The sequence below is a fragment of the Hemicordylus capensis genome, chromosome 1 (assembly GCF_027244095.1).
Source record: "Hemicordylus capensis ecotype Gifberg chromosome 1, rHemCap1.1.pri, whole genome shotgun sequence".
Taxonomy (NCBI): domain Eukaryota; kingdom Metazoa; phylum Chordata; class Lepidosauria; order Squamata; family Cordylidae; genus Hemicordylus; species Hemicordylus capensis.
This window is the reverse complement of record NC_069657.1, coordinates 281,271,051-281,287,715: the sequence shown is the minus strand read 5'-3', so window position 1 is coordinate 281,287,715 and position 16,665 is coordinate 281,271,051. Positions and strand designations below refer to the sequence as shown.

The following is a 16,665-nucleotide window of genomic DNA, read 5'->3' as shown; positions in this document are numbered from 1 at the left end:
TGCGGGAGGAGGCAATGGTAAACCCCTCCTGTATTCTACCTAAGAAAACCACAGGACTCTGTGGGCGCCAGGAGTCGACATGGACTTATATCTTATTAAGCAATACTCTTATTAAGCAATACTTTCTTTTAAAAAACAGAGATGGAAGAAGCCTAAACAGCAGTGTAAAGGTAAAGGATTTTGACTCCTGGCGCCCACAGAGCCCTGTGGTTGTCTTTGGTAGAATACGGGAGGGGCTTGCCATGGCCTCCTCCCGCGCAGTATGAGATGATGCCTTTCAGCATCTTCCTATAACGCTGCTGCCCGATATAGTACCAGCCGGGATTTGAACCGGCAGCCTTCTGCTTGTTAGTCAAGCATTTCCTTGCTGCGCCATTTGTCAGTGCCTCCCCCCTTCATGGAACACAAAGACCAAAGATCCTCCATCCAGCCCCACAGCTGACCCAAGAGCTGCCATTGTTCCTGCCACTTGTTCCCTTATGCAGAGATCCTGGGAAACGAGGGTTTTAAAGCATAATAAAAATTTGCATTGTTGTGACAAAAGCACTTAACTGCTCAGAGGAATTATGCTCTCATCTTGTTTTTGACATGAATGTACTAAATGCTAGCAGCTATTTCCAAAGGGACAAAAGCCTGATTACAAAGTAATCTGCAGAGGAGTGTAATTAACAGGAGCGTGTCAATATCTGCTACTTATACAATCCTCCACTTGGGACTGCAAATGGAAATGATGCTTATGTACATATTCATGGTTCTGCTGTTTATTCCTCCAGCTAATGAAAACAGGCCACTGTGGCCTCAGGAGTGGAATATGACTCTCTTGTGATGATGCTTCCTGCCCCCACCTAAGAAGCAGAATGCTCTCTGAAAGCTTAGATGAGACAGAGTTTTCAAATTAATTTCGTTATTGTTTCCCTGCTCTCTCCTGCCTGTTGAATTTGCTTGGTGATAACTGGAAGTGCCAAGAAGGCCTTGACTGCGTGCAATTTTTGTACCTACCTGGGAAGGGCGAGAACTAGCTTGAAAATCTGATCTTCATGATGAGTTCTTTGAGCTTTTGAAATCTTCGCCATAAACCTCCAAGATGTAAGCCCCCTGCCGATGTTATCCCTACATTCAACCTGAATGTGGGGAGAGGGGGAGCATGCTGGCTAGCCATATCCTTGCATTGATGCACTTCTTGGCCCCACGCCTCTGAATGGTGGAGGGTTCCCAGGCCTGTGGAAGGACTCCCTCTTGATTTAGTTCTTGCCTCTACAGACACATCAACTGTGGTGGTGCAGCAGGGAAGCAGCTTGCCTAGGGAGCAAGAGGCTGTTAGGTCGAATCCCCACCGTTGTGCTTCCCAGACTGTGCTTAGTAAATATATATTTGTAGTCACCTATATTGGGTAGCAGTGATATAGGAAGGTGCAAAAGGAGAAAGATTTATACGATCTGAAGAGAAACCAGAGGATTTATGGATTTATTAATACAAGTAAATCTGTAACTCTTTTTTCGAAGAATTTCAGGAGAAGTTATATTATGGAAGAGTATCTATAAATATATGTTTGGTTTTTTTGTTACAAAAGGATCTTTTTGATGTTCCTAGAAGTGTTGCTGTTAGTTTCAGTTCCATCACCACAGAGGCATTATAGAAGTCTCAGCTCGAAGTAGTATTTTTACCTTTCAAATGGTTGCTCCTTTTTGGTTCACCTTTGGAAATAGGTAACCACCCAATTAGTAACATACATTAAAGTTCTGAATATGTTTCGTTTACAGGAAATTTAACCAGAACACAGAAAATTGTGGATGTAATTTAAAATAATATTCAAAATAATTAACATTTTTATTTTAGTAATATTGGTCTCTATTCTTAAATAATTTGATCCCTTTTCTCTCTCTCTCCTACTTATAGTCTCTTCCAAGACAAGATTATTATCTAGGTATTAGCTGACTGACAGGTCCGGTGGGAGTTGTTCAATTATTGTTTTCTCTTGTTCTTATAATTTTCTTCTTTATATCAACTAGGTGTGTTAGAAAGTTATTGATGGGCAAGATTTAGTTTATTTTTGCATTTGTTCTGTATGTAAACAATTAACTATGATAAGTATGAAAGTACGTAGCACATACATGGGTATGAACAAGTGTTATATCATATTATGTGTTATTGGACAAGTTGGTGGCTCAGAGGTGTAACCCTTTTCTTACCTTTCTATATAATAAAAAGCATTTTTTTTTTTAAAGGAAGGTGCTGGAGGCGGATGCTCACTTCAGTGACAACGGCAAAGGCATCATCTCATACTGCGTGGGAGGAAGGCAATGGTAAATTACAATGGTAAATTACCAAGAAAACCATATGGCTCTGTGGTCGCCAGTAGTCGACGCCAACTCAACCGCACAATCTTTCCTATTTCCTTTCTACAAACACTAAATATGCCTTAAAAAGACAAAGGAATTTTTTTTAAGTTGCTCCAGGTGGAGTGGTAGTGGTTTTGTGATTGCACAAGGTCCAGCCAATCAGCACTCTACATGGTTGGCAGAGAAGAGGGGAGGGAGAGAGAGGGAGCTTCATGGTTGTCACAATGGCCAGCCAGTCAGCAGTTTGTACAGCCAGGGTTTTCTGGAAACAGGAACAAACTATTGCTTCTGAGTGTAATTGTTTGAGGAAGTTTGTACATCTAGTCAGAAAAGTTCATCTGGGTACATCTGTATAGAACTCAGGAATATCTTTGTTGAAGACAGCAGTAAAAGTTTGGGGAATGGGACAAAAAATAAAGCCAGGATATATATCAAGATATTTTATTGAAGTGCTGTCTCCTAACTCAAAACAGTATAGGAAAAATACGTATCTTTTGTAATTCCTTGTGTGTGTGACATGATCCATCTTTATCTTAGTGAAAAAAATTAATTAAATCCTAATTTCTCCAAATATCCCATCTGGACCATTATAACCAGGTGAAGAAAATGAAGTGGAGGTGAGTTGAAGAGATGTTCACATCCTCAGCCGTATTTACCATGGATATATGGAGGCCAGAACCTAATTCTTGAACTGTTGGGTATGGTTCTGTGGCTCTGCCTGTCTCACTGTACCTGCACATGGAACAGGTAGCATTTCTGAGAATGCTACCTTGGGGGTCCTGGACTTCAATATGCTACCTATCAGCCTAAATTTGGCTTCCAAGACTTCCTGTCCACATTTCCCAACATAGTTGGTGCTGATGTGCACCACGACAGCTGTCTCCTCCCCAGCACTGCCTAAGAGCCTATCTAGATGCTGCATGATGTCCACAACCTTCGCACCAGGCAGGCAAGTCACCGTGCAGTCAACACGCGGGTCACAAACCCATCTCTCTATAGCTCTAATGATCGAATCACCCACTACCAGGAGGCTCCCACCCTCCGGAGGAGTATCCCCTGTGCGAGAGGATATGGACTCATCTTCCACAGAAGGGGTCCCTTCTAAAGGAGCATTTCCCGCTTCCTCAGACCAATGTCCTCCTTTCCCGAGACCTTCATTCTCCCTGACAGCAGAGGAATTATCAGCCCTGGAGTGGGATGCCTCTACCACGTGTCTGAAGGTCTCATCCGCATGCCTCTCTGTCTCTCTGAGCTTCTCCAGATCTGCCACCTTGGTCACAAGAGAACAAACTTGTTCCCTGAGAGCCAGGAGCTCCTTGCACCGTGCACACACCCATGACTTCTGCTCATGGGGCAAATAGTCCCCATGCCATAGAGTGCCATACATGTGACACTCTGTGCAATACACTGGGAAGTACCCCCTCCTCTGCTGACTTTCTATCTTCACAGTGGTTTCGTTGGCTGTTTACAGTGTTTAGAGATAGTTTATTAGAAGGATAGGCCTCAACTGTAATGGTCAGATATTTAACTGTCCTAACAGCCTTTCTCAAGAATATGAGGGAGGGATTTGTACTTACCATCTCTTCTCCACCGGGCTTCTTGTGATAACAGGGGCTTGTTCTAGGCTCCCCCACACACTTCCTGCTAAACTCCTGCAAAACTCCAACGTCCTATTTACTATCCCTGTTGGCTATGCTCTGTTGGCTATGCTCTTGGGTCTTCACCTCTTATGTAGAGAGTAGGCTTCAGACTGAGACACAGGATGTGGGTCAAGGAATGTGGGACCTCCCACAGCCCTAGCTGACTCCACTTCCTCCAGGCAGAGACAAACAAAAACATTGGAGTTTGCTAGCCCTGGCAAATCACACACACACACACACACACACACACACACACACACACACACACACGGATTTATCCCTTAAAGAGAAACCAGCCCCTCTAAATCTCCCCTCCTCCTGTTAGTTAGTTTGAAGGGGGGAAAGGCTAGATGTTGTTCTGTTTAGTAAAGCTTGCTCACCTCCTCAAGCTGCTTCTGCTCTTCCCAGAGTAGGTTTCAAACTGAGATACAGGATGTGGGTGAAAGGAATGTCAAAGGAATGTGGGGCCTCCCAAAGCCCTAGCCGACTTCACCCCCTCCAGGCACGGACAAACAAAAACACTGGAGTTTACTAGCCCTGGCAAATCACACACACACACACACACACACACACACACACACACACACTTATCCCTAGCTAGATGGACCAATGATCTGACTCAGCATAATGTAAGTGTCTATGTTCCTAACACACTTCTGTTTTTCTATGTGAGTCACAGTTCTGGATGTGCCGCTTCTATGGGTAGTTGCATAGTTTCTCTGTATGTATGAATAATCCAGTCACATCCACAACACACACAGAGTTATAACAGAATTATTTGACCTTGGCAGGGGCTGATTGGAAGGAGACCAGTCCAGGTCAGAACTGCAAATCATTGAGAGAGACAATGTAGGTGCTCACAGGAGACTTAAATTTTTAAATTAATTTTCTAATTGGATTCTGGTGGTTTTCTTAGAGCACAAAGATTGGAAATTATTGGTTTAGTTGCACGGATTAACTGAGTTAAGTTGCACTGATTAAGTTTCTAGCCCTTCTTACTTACTACATCATTTCCACCTGCTAACTGGGTGTTGGTTTATGTGTTTGTTTTTTAACCCTTTTGGGAAAGAGAACCATTTTGTCATACCTTTTGCAGTGTAAACTGTTTGAAAACTTTTTCTCAGCATATAAGTATTTTTAATAAGAATTTGATGGGGAAATCAGCATTTCTCTAAGCCCATCAAAACAGCTAAAGAACATGAATGTCAGTGAAGACGGAGAGATTTTGAGTTTGGGGTCATCTGTCAATATACATTACTCGAATTTCCAATGCAACCATGACCTCAATTGAACATCCACTGAAATGATTCATGTGGCAATCTGATCTAATCCAGCCTTTTAAACTCAGTCCAAACAATATCAGCCCCAAAAATATAATTGCCAGCAAGTGAAACCAGAATTGGATTTGAACTCTGAGGCAAGAGCCTGCTCTTTATTGATCATCTACTTGTCTTTAATGCCATGATTCATTAGGGAGTCTAGGAATCTAGAAATATGAGGTATATATAGATTTCTGCTCTTCCATAATCTCCAGACAGTCTCCCTTCATAAAACAAAGCCAGTCTACTATTTTAAATTTTGGTGTCTGAGATGCCAGTTTCTTCAGAAAGTCTCACAGATGAAGCCATGCTTCCTAAGTTATTGAAATACCTGCCATACATGAGATCAGTTTTCCCTCATAAAATGCACCTAAATGTCAAACAGTATTATGGGCATGTATATTTTTTAATTCAGTTAATTTACTGTCCAAATTTGTTCACTGGGCAGAGGCCAGAAATTAAACCACTCTGAGCCATGTTGGAAGGCATCTAAATCGAATAAACAAACAAATAAATAAATAATTGAATTATGCATTTGGGCATTTAAAGCTGAGGGAAAGAACTTAATGGCAAGTGTTTTGCTGTACTCAGCATCTAGAATGTCTCATGGAAAAATGCTATATTTTTTACTTTCAGCTGCAAACTTCTTCATAGACTGATTCATGATTAAAATTGGCGTTTCAGAGTTGAATGGTGATTGCCTCATTCTTGCTTCCTACCACTCGACACTTCAGCCCTGCTGCAGCAACAGCTCTAGGAAGCAGATTGATAAGATAACATGGAAGGGACTTTACCGAGGAAGGAATTAACTTTCTTTTTCAAAGTAAATATCTCATTTTTCAAGCCAGCAGTACATTGCCTCTCAATAATGTCTTGGGTGTGCTATGGTACCTCTCTCACATGTAGTTAAAAATAAATCAATCTTATAATGGGTTTACGTTGACTTAGCTGTCATGACTTCCTTTGGAACAAATGGAGTTTTCATGGGGCGGGGCTGAGAACATTCAGGTTTGTATTATGATAGCCTCTTTCTGGTTGCTGAATTTTGTTTTTGTTGCTGTAGAATTATCGCGTAGAAGAAAAGTGTGTAAGCACCAAGCCCTGAAATCTTATAGCAGCTCTGTAGGCTTCTACATAGGCAGGTGGCTTGTGCGTTACCAAGAGCATGTGTGGATGCCATGTGCATGCTGGTGCTACGCGGGGGTACTTGGGCCGAATGCCTCCCCAGCAGGAAGCTGGATGGGGTGGCGGAGAGCCGGTAAGGACCTGCTCTCCTCTTTCTTAAAGCTCCCCTGTGTCGCTTCCGAACTGTGCTCGAACCACGCTTCGAGCTGAGGATTAGGCACATCTCTATCTTCTGTTCTCCTCCCCCACGGTCACCCAGGCTGCTCTCCCCAGCCAGGCCAGCAACTTCAGCTCTTGGCTCAAGGCAGAGCAGCCAACTAGCTACTGAGCCAACCTCTTTGTCTGCTGGCATAGCAGTGCATGCACGGTCTCCTACTCGCTTGCTGTTCTCTACGACAACAAACATTGAGATATGGCTTTTCAAGAGAAGGTTTCATAGTGGTTTTCCTAGGAAAATAAATAATAAAATGCTCGCCTGTGCCCAAGGGGCTCACAAGCTCTTTAAAAAGAAACGCAAAGTAACACCAGCATCAGCCACTGAAGGAATGCTGTGCTGCGTCAGGATAGGGCCAGTTGCTCTCCCCATGATCAACAGAAGAGATTTGCCACTTAGCAGGGGTAGCTGCTGCTGGATTAAAATTAGTTAGCTATCTGCTAACTTCTCATTGCCACCACCTCATGAAGGAAGCAAGCTGCACCTGCCAGGCACACCTCTCTGTGCTCCTGCATCATCTGGCTCTGTAACCTGCCATTGAAGCAGAACCTCCATTCCAGCTTCCCCATTGGATGGCTGGTCAGTAGGAAAGGGAAGGAGATGGAGGAAGAGAAGCTGCTCATAACAGCAAAGTGTTCTGAGTGAACAAAATGTTCCAGCTGCTCCCCAGAAGTTTGGTCCCCATGACACATGCAAAAAAAGTTATCTGGTCCCCAAAATAGTTACACGTCCTTTAGAAAGTCCCATGCCACACTGTGGAGGTTGCATATATCTATGTATACAATAATAGTTGCATTCATGCCGGTTTATGTAAGTTTTGCATATGTGCGCTCTGTGCCAAAGTATTGCTGTTAGGCAGAGGGAATTACATTAATTGGGCAAAGTTCAATGAGATGCTAGAATAGGCAGTTAATGAGCTCTCAGTTGAGCACTTAGGTTCAAAAACGCTTTCTCATAAATCTGTATAGAACTGCAGAGAAAAGTTAGCTGAAGAGTCTGTTGGCTCAATATCTGAGAGTGAAGTCAATAGTTTTGAACTGGCTGTGTTGAAGCCTGGAAGTAGAGTTTTGGCAGAAGCAGCTGGGCTTATTGGACTCTGGGACATTGGTTTTGCACTGTCGTTGCTGGCTATTGACTCTTTACTATTCATTCACAATCTGTAGGTTTTTAAAATAAGCAGATTTTTATTAGGCAATCCTACCTCCCTACCAAGCATGCCTCATCTATGGCCTACCATCCATTCCTTTGAAAACGGCCTGAGGGGGACCTCTTGATGAAAACGTGTCAGTTCTCTGAGCTGACATGCCTAACTAGTGTTCAAGTACTGCTATGTTTGTCTGAATCTCTACAGTATGGAGGAGTTGTCAGAGGCAGATGATGTCTTCCTACAGAGGTGGCAGCCCAAACACAACACCTATGGTTCTTTTGACCCCTTCCAGGTCTCACTTCGGATTTATTAACAAAATAATTCTTTATCTACATACATATAGTTTGCCAACATGAACTTTTGAACTGTGGTTAGAACAGCAGCTTTTGTTCATGGTGAGAACATCTTGTGCAGCCCATTTGTCATGAGCAAGGAGCCATTATGAGCAGGGGGGAAAGGCAGCTGTCATGAAGAAGATGGGTCATATGACCTTTCCTCAAATGGCAAGGAAGCCATTTTGAACATTTCTCACTCTTTATTTATGTTATGTTTATCTTTCAGTGTTCCCTGCTCTTAGTTTGAAACAGAGCACTGTATATAATATGAAGCCAGAAGAGCTTCCCTACATCCTAAGAAGTGTGTTGGTTGATATATGTATGAATTATAAATAAATAGCGTTGCCAACCCTACAGGATTGGCCTGGCGTCTCCAGGAATTGGCATCCATCTCCAGGTGACGGTTGAAAGCTATCCTAGAGACTTTAATGGCTTGATATGATGGACAATATTGAGGGAAATAATTCTCCAGGAATAGCTTCAGTCAGAGTTGGCAGCCCTAATGATAAATGAGTTCTGGCTCCTTTAGCAATGTTAATTGACTCCTTAGGAACTCTGCATTCTCAGATTTGGAGACTGCTGAGTGAGGGTGTGCCATTTTGCTGTGCTGAAATATTCAGGGTCTCCTTTCTCATTGCTGCTTCTATTCCACTGAAAACCTGAAACATAACAATGAATATTCCTATGCTGTTAACAGTGTTTTTGTTATAAAATGGTGATCAGATTTCTCTCTCTTGCCATTTCTGGAGCCTTCCCAGATGAGTTGCTTGTTTCTTGCCTTACACTGTACTTTTTGTCGGTTTTTGTTCCACATTGTTGCCAGAATCCAACAATGGGTTCACTTGTTTGACAATTGCAACCCACTGACTTAAATTCCTGGTTTCCTTTGCAGTAGCCCCAAATTTTACAGAATATTCACCTCTCCCACTCCAGCTGCTGAAGCTGAGGTGAGAAGGGGATTCAGCGCTTAATGTGTTTCTAAGGCAACATGGGACTAAATCTCAGGGAAGCAGTTTTTTTGGTGGTAACTATGAGAATGTGGTGGTAATGTGAGACTTGGGCCAAAAGAAGAAATATAGCTATAGTCTGCTGCACCATGCTAGCATAATGGCTTGGAATTGTCTATTGTCACACAAGGTATTTGCACAATCTTTTTTCTCAGGGTGCATCTTGGGAAGAGCTAGTACAGTTAATTCCAAAGCCCTGCTGGAGTTACTGTTGAATGCTCCGCTTCTTAGATTGGTTGCAGAAAGGTGAACTGATAATTAAAGAGGGCTTCTCTGTGATGTATGACCCAGATCTGCTTTGCTTATTTGTGAGTCATTTTTACGCATTTCTTTATGAAGTTCAGAATGCACACCCACAGATATTAGGAGCAGAATGTTTTGTGAGGAGTAGCTGAGAAAGGTTGTCTTTCCTCCTCCTAAGGAACTTCAAGGATGAAAATGTGTCCCCAAATAGGGCATTAAAGATGGACCATACGCCTGGTGCAGTATGCCTATTTTTCATTGCCCAGTGACTTACAATCTGGGTTATGTAAATGCATATTGAAAATGTGTCAAGCATTAAATAAATATTAAATAATTCATGTGCTGGCTGAGGGAAGCAATGACCCTCATGTCTTCAATGCAAACGTGCAGCTGCCAGCTTTGTGTAGTTCTACAAGCCCTTCAGGTATCTTGGAGGTCAAACTCCACTTTCAGAACCACAGGCATTATTGCTCAAGATCTTCAACCAATAACTCCATGTACATTGGAGCTGAGCAGTATGCCTCCAGAAAACTGCAAGTGTTTGTATTCTTGCATTGTATTTTTTATATGCAGATTTAAATGTACAAGCAAATTTGTCCTTCATAAACTATTGAATCAAACACATTCAGTTGGGTATAATGCATTTTAGATTTGGATCTGGAAGCTTTCCTTCAGTCAAAGTCTGCTACAATATCAGCTGTAGTTCTTCATGTGTTAACAGCTATGTCTTTCAATCTAGAACATTATTATAACTATATTTTTAATTTCTATTTATGGTCAATTATCACAAAACTATTTAAAGTAATAACATATCAAAACAAAACAAAATTTAAAGTAACCCATTATTTAAAGTACCTGTTATTCATAATTTTTAAAATTACCTGACTCACTCCCTTAGTAAAGGTAAAGTGTGCCGTCAAGTCGATTTCGACTCCTGGCACCCACAGAGCCCTGTGGTTTTCTTTGGTAGGATACAGGAGGGGTTTACCATTGCTTCCTCCTGCGCAGTATAAGATAGGAACATAGGAAACTGCCATATACTGAGTCAGACCATTGGTCTATCTAGCTCAGTATCATCTTCACAGACTGGCAGCAGCTTCTCCAAGGCTGCAGGCAGGAATCTCTCTCAGCCCTATCTTGGAGATCCCAGGGAGGGAACTTGAAACCTTCTGCTCTTCCCAGAGCGGCTCCATCCCCTGAGGGGTATATCTTACAGTGCTCACACATGTTGTCTCCCATTCATAGGCAACCAGGGTGGATCCTGCTTAACTAAGGGGACAAGTCATGCTTGTTACCACAAGACCAGCTCTCCTCTCCATCTTCACCTTTCCATCTCCACCTTTCAGCATCTTCCTCTGTTGCTGCTGCTCGATGAAGGTGTTTCCCATAGTCTAGGAAACATATCAGTGGGGATGTTTCCCATAGTCTGGAAGATTTCCCATAGTCTGATTTCTGCAAGATTTCCCATAGTCTGGGAAACATACCAGTGGGGATTCAAACCGGCAACCTTCTGCTTGTTAGTCAATCATTTCCCTGCTGCGCCACTTAAGGTGGCTTTCCCCCTTAGTACAATAGTGCTATTCAACACTTTTTGGATCAACCCTGATTCAATAAGCTTCTTTACCGTAGACTAAAAATGAGGTTAAAAATGTAAATACAGAGGTAACATTCTGGGACTTGCTAACAAGTGCCTTCTTAGTTCCTGTATAAACTACAAAAGGCATTCATATTTAATTCTTTGGTATTAACACAGCCCATTGTTTCTTTAATTTTATGTGAGAGCTGATCCATGACACAAAATCCCCATAGTTTGTTCAGCCATTGATAAACAAATTCATCAATGAATTATGCAGCTAGAAACAGAGCTTGTGAAAGTGAATGACAAATTCTTGTATCTTGTGAGCCTGTTATGGCCATTAATTGTATTGCATCCGTTCTCTGAGTCTGAATCAATGTCTCTCATGTGCCTAGAGATACTCCCAAGGCTTGACACTGTAATAAAAACCTTATTTCTGTTCTTATCGCATTTCTTCTATCAAGCACAGGGCTGATTGCGAGGCACCGTAGTAACTGCAGTTGCTAAGGAGAATGGACTTGCGATGTTTTCATGGACAACAATCTCTGATGATGATGATGTGTTTGCCAAAGGTGGAGGATGGAAGCAGAATGGGCTGGAAAATTATACTGCAAATACTCTAGGACTGGAACATATCAGTGTCCTTTCCTGAGAGTAATTTGATGTTAGGTCGCTTTGGCAGCCTACAAGATTATATTTAAAGGGCTCCACTTTTTCTTAAGCCATCAAATTGTTTTTTGCAGGCAAGTTTATTGAGCAGAAGTCAGCATGAATCTAAATATTTTCTTGCAGTACCAATGCCAACCTCTCACCACAGAGGCCTGTGAGTACTGTGATGCACACAGACCTCTATTCAGTTGAAGAGGCTGTATAGTGTATGCAAAGAAAGACTTGCATGAGGCTGCCCCTTTCATAGAAATGCATGTCAAATGCCTTCTAGACAGGAAAATTCTATGTGGACATCATCACCGGAGATCAAAAGTGCAGTGAGTGGATCTGAACGCATATGTTTCACATGAGATTCCTGGATTGTTCTGACAGAAGGGTTGTTGAAAATAGCCCATACTTTTGACTTTTTCTTTGAGACAGAATAGGACCTTTTCTGTAGGTGGGACCCAGATTGCATTATTTGCACAAGGTCTCCTGGGAAGTGTGTGTGGTGGAGCAGAACATACCAGCTTTCACAGGGGAACGTGACCATCGCGACCAGTGTTTTTCATTGCAAGGGCCAGGAGTCCGTGGCGGCTTCTATCAGTCCGAAGTGTGGCTCACTAACTAATGGTCGTAGACCTGTGTCACCAAAGCCAAATACTCCTCAGGGTCCTCCTGGCACCTCATGGAGGACCCTTCTGACTACACATTATTGTGCTTTTCCCAGCACCAGTGGGAGGTGCTGGGAAATGGAGCCACGCCAAGCCCCAGCAACATTTTGGAAGGCATGCACAGATAGCTGAGAAGTGCTCTTGTCCATAGAACCTTTGCCCATAGAACTATGTGAGGAAAGTGCTGGGAAGGACTTCCTAGTGCTCTGTGCACACCTTCCAAGATGGTGTGGGGGCTCAACAAGACTCTACTTATTTTAAAGGGTCCATCCTGGTTCAGGGAAAAGCACAGCACTGTGTGTAAGTCAGCATGATGAGAAATAGAGTTGTGCATGAACTGTGGTTTGAACACCAGTTGGGTGCTGTGGGGAGGGGAGCGGGGAGTGAGAGCTTTAAGAACAATGAAAGCAGGCCCTTACCTGCTATCCACTGCCCCATGCAACTTCCTGCTGGGGCAGCGCTTGGCCCATGTACCCCTGCATGGTGCCAGCATGTACAGGCTGTGGTCAGTGGCACCATGCATGCTCGCGCTGTGCATGCACAGATGCCATGTGCATGCTGACACCATGCGGGGGTACCTGGGTCGAGCATTGCACTAACAGAAAGCTGCATTCTGTTTAATGTTATAATTCTGGCAGAAGGACTAGTGTAGACATGGAGAAGTCCCAAGGTGGGAAGCATACGAAGGTGCCCAGGAAGCTTGTCTGAGCATTCGTTACGGAGAGATGATAACTCACAGGGCAGGATGGATCAGAAGTGGGCTGCTTTTCAGAGTGGTGGAGAAAGATTGCTCACAGCAGAGCTAGAAGGCTGTTCTGGTGGGATGGATCTACTTTTCACCTACCTCGCACACAAGGAGAATGTGGCACTGACTTTTTAGGATTGCTTAGACTTGAGCTAGGAAACATTGCAGCTGGCAGGCGCCTCCTCACAGCATGTGCGTGTACTTCAGCCAAATGATGATACCTCCAGTGATACGTGCCCAGAAGTGAAAGAAGCACACGGTCAAGCAGATATGGCCAAAGATCAGCTCGCTTCTCTCAATTGGTGGTCTGGGCTGAGGATCTCCATGCGGGGGAGTAAAGAGTGCTGTAGTGACCTCTAAGCAGTCATAAGAACAGCCCTGCTGGATCAGGCCCAAGGCCCATCAAGTCCAGCATCCCGTTTCACACAGTGGCCCACCAGATGCCGCTGGAAGCCTACAGGCAGGAGTTGAGGGCATGCCCTATCTCCTGCTATTACTCCCCTGCAACTGGTACTCAGAGGCATCCTGCCTCTGAGGCTGGAGGTGGCCTATAGCCCTCCAACTAGTAGCTGATGATAGACCTCTCCTCCATCAAGTTATCCAAACCCCTCTTAAAGCCATCCAGGTTGTGGCTGTCACCACATCTTGTGGCAGAGAATTCCACAAGTTGAATATGCGTTGTGTGAAAAAGTACTTCCGTTCGTTGGTCCTAGATTTCCTGGCAATCAATTTCATGGGATGACCCCTGGTTCTAGTGTTATGGGAGAGGGAGAAGAATTTGTCTCTATTCACTTTCTCCACACCATGCATGATTTTATAGACCTCTATCATGTCTCCCCGCAGTTGTCTTTTTTTCTAAACTAAAAAGCCCCAGGTGTTGTAGCCTAGCCTTCTAAGAAAGGTGCTTTAGGCCCCTGATCATCTTGGTTGCCCTCTTCTGCACTTTTCCAATTCTACAATGTCCTTTTTTAGATGTGGCGACCAGAATTGTGTGCAGTGCTCCAGGTGTGGCTGCACCATAGTTTTGTATAAGGGCATTATAAAACTAGTTTTATTTTCAATCCCCTTCCTAATGACCCCTAGCATGGAATTGGCCTATTTCACAGCTACCGCACATTGAATTGACACTTTCAACGAGCTGTCCACCATGACCCCAAGATCCCTCTCCTGGTCAGTCACTGACAGCTCAGATCCCATCAGTGTATACTTGAAGTTGGGGTTTTTTCATCCCAATGTGCATCACTTTACACTTGCCAACATTGAACCGCATTTGCCATTTTGTCGCCCACTCACCCAGTCATGCTTGTTCTCTTCTTCCTGCAGATGGACTGTTATTACTGGCAACAAAGTAGCTGTATTTAAAACAGAACAACGGACAACAGAAACACAGGGAGAGGACAACAGAAGCAATTCATACATAGTGAGCCTGCTGGCCAATAGATGTTGGGTGATATCAGAAAGCAGCAGGGCAGCCACTGAATGAGGAACAGAATCTGTAAGACGGTTACCTAAGATGGTGGATGCGGAGGCTTCAACTGCTCGCGTTGCTGCCGCCACAGCCCATAGATAGCGTGGTAATCCAGTAGCTACAGGGTCAAGAAGGGTGCTGCAATAGGCAACTGGACGGGGCTGGTCCCCATGCACCTGGGTAAGGACAGATTGAGAACAACCTTTGCTTTCATGACAATTCATAGCCTCAAATTGTGGAAGAAACGAGGCTTCATTCTCCGTTTGAATACTTTGTGTTGCTTTTAGTGCAAAGTGTAGCAGCACTTCTTACGTAAGATGGACCAAAGAGCTTCCCTTGTTCCCACTATACGATGCAGGCTTTTGCCTACGGGTGTCTTGAAACAAGGTTGGCACAAATGGCCCTGATCTGCAGGTCACAGCCTGCTTTTATACAGAAAACAGGGAAGTAGAGACACAATGGATACATGCTTCCACACATGGTCATACATTGGTACAGGAAAATCAACATTTGACACCTCTGCTAACAAGGTGGGTGCGCATACCAGAAAAGCCCCTTCTTCTTAATTCCCCATAGCCAAGCAAAATTATCTTTACTTTCTGCTGATTTGAGCCTTTTGCTTTCTTGTTCCCCTTTCTTTGTGCTTCTGGAAGCATTGCATGTTTCCCAGCAAGCTAGCAGCTTTTGAGGGATTTCCATGATAGGCAAGCAATTTTTAGGCTTAAGAAGCACTTGACATTAGGCCCAAAGCTGTTAGTATCTACCAGCAAGTTGGTATATATATGTCAAGCCACCACAGTATTCCCCCTTTTATACTTCCTGTACAATATTCTTCCACAATTCCATCATTTGGTTCCACAAGTTTCTTCCACAATTTGGTGGTCTGGGAATTTATTTGAAAATGTGGCTAATGAAACTGCCCTGGCTTGGCAGGACTGAATGCAGAAAACTCAGCAATGAGACAGGCAAAATCGTATGGCTCTGGACATAGTGACTGCTGCCCAGGGAGGCGTATGTGCCTTAATAGGAGAAGAGTGCTGCATATACATCCCTGACAATTCGGGGAATGTCTCTATGGCCATAAAGAGAACCCATGAGGCTGTTGGGAAACTTTACCACCCCTCTGGAGATGAGAATTGGAATTCATTTTCTTGGTTGTCTTCCTGGTTTGGTTGGTGGGGAAATACTATTTTGTTTTGGATACTATCTGGTATTCTCATTCTTCTTGGGCTTTATTGTTTATTCCTCCTAGTGAGCTGTTGTGCTAAGTGTATTTGAAGCCAATGTGTTAAATGTATGAAAAAAGGGGAACTTGCAGTACTTGATCAGACCGTAGGCCTCAGGAGCCGGGAGCCGGGAACTACCTAAGTTGCCTTACAAAGCCTTGTGTGGGAAGAGCCATATGAGAGTTTAAAGGTGGAAGAAACTGATCAAAGTGTTTATGAAGAGGTATTGACTTCCATAAAGCCATTGATTTAAAGGTCCTCCCCGCCCTTTAAAGTTGCTTTGTTTGTGCATCCCATACACATTCTCTATAATGCTTTTTAAATCAACAGCGTTTTTATTATTTTGTTCATTAAAAACAAAAACAAAACTGAAGTAGCAAGGTAAAATCTCAATGACAAGTCAGAGGCAAATTTCAATCTGAATGTTTTCTGAAGTGTAAAAGGAGGCTAATAAGAGGTTTTGGGCATGTTTGTGCAGGCACTTCTGCTTCTCAAAATGCTAATGGACTGTGTGTCATCTATTTGTAAAATTGTAGATGCTGCTTACACTGAACAAAATGTGATCTGTCCAATTTTAAGCAGTGGGGGGTGGGTGACTGGTGTCATTCAATAAATAAAATTAAACAAGGTGACTGATTGCCTCCCTGCAGCGCAAGAAATTCTGGAATAGCAATGTTAGGTTTAACGATCTCTCTGTTTTTTGTTTTTTTAAAAAGGACAGTTCCATGAAGCACTTATCAGAAGTCTCACTCAAAGCTCTTCTCTCTTGGAATTTATGCCCCGTTAATACTCTATTTACTTGAATCCAAGACAAAGTCGTCCCCCCCCCCAATTCTTTGATGTTAGAAGTGTGTGTGTGTGTGTGTGTGTGTGTGTGTGTGTGTGTGTGTAAAGTTGGGGAAATTGTTGAAGCTTCTGTCAGGTAAGTATAGCCTAGCCAATCTCCTTCCTACCTTCCT

At 43.3% G+C, this 16,665-nt stretch overlaps 1 long non-coding RNA gene across 2 annotated transcripts in view; it reads left to right on the top strand.

Annotated features, from left to right (window-relative positions):
• The window catches only part of LOC128339924 (uncharacterized), a 30,517-nt gene extending 14,182 nt beyond the window's left edge, over positions 1 to 16,335 (top strand). Inside the window, exons 2-4 of one of the 2 annotated variants that reach the window (XR_008313331.1) lie at positions 2,226 to 2,316; positions 4,771 to 4,828; positions 14,336 to 16,335. This is a non-coding gene — a long non-coding RNA (uncharacterized LOC128339924). Of the gene's footprint in view, positions 1 to 2,225; positions 2,317 to 4,770; positions 4,829 to 5,934; positions 6,154 to 14,335 lie in introns of those variants that run through there. The other variant, XR_008313330.1, reaches the window with a different exon arrangement.
• The last annotated feature ends 330 nt before the right edge of the window (positions 16,336 to 16,665 follow it).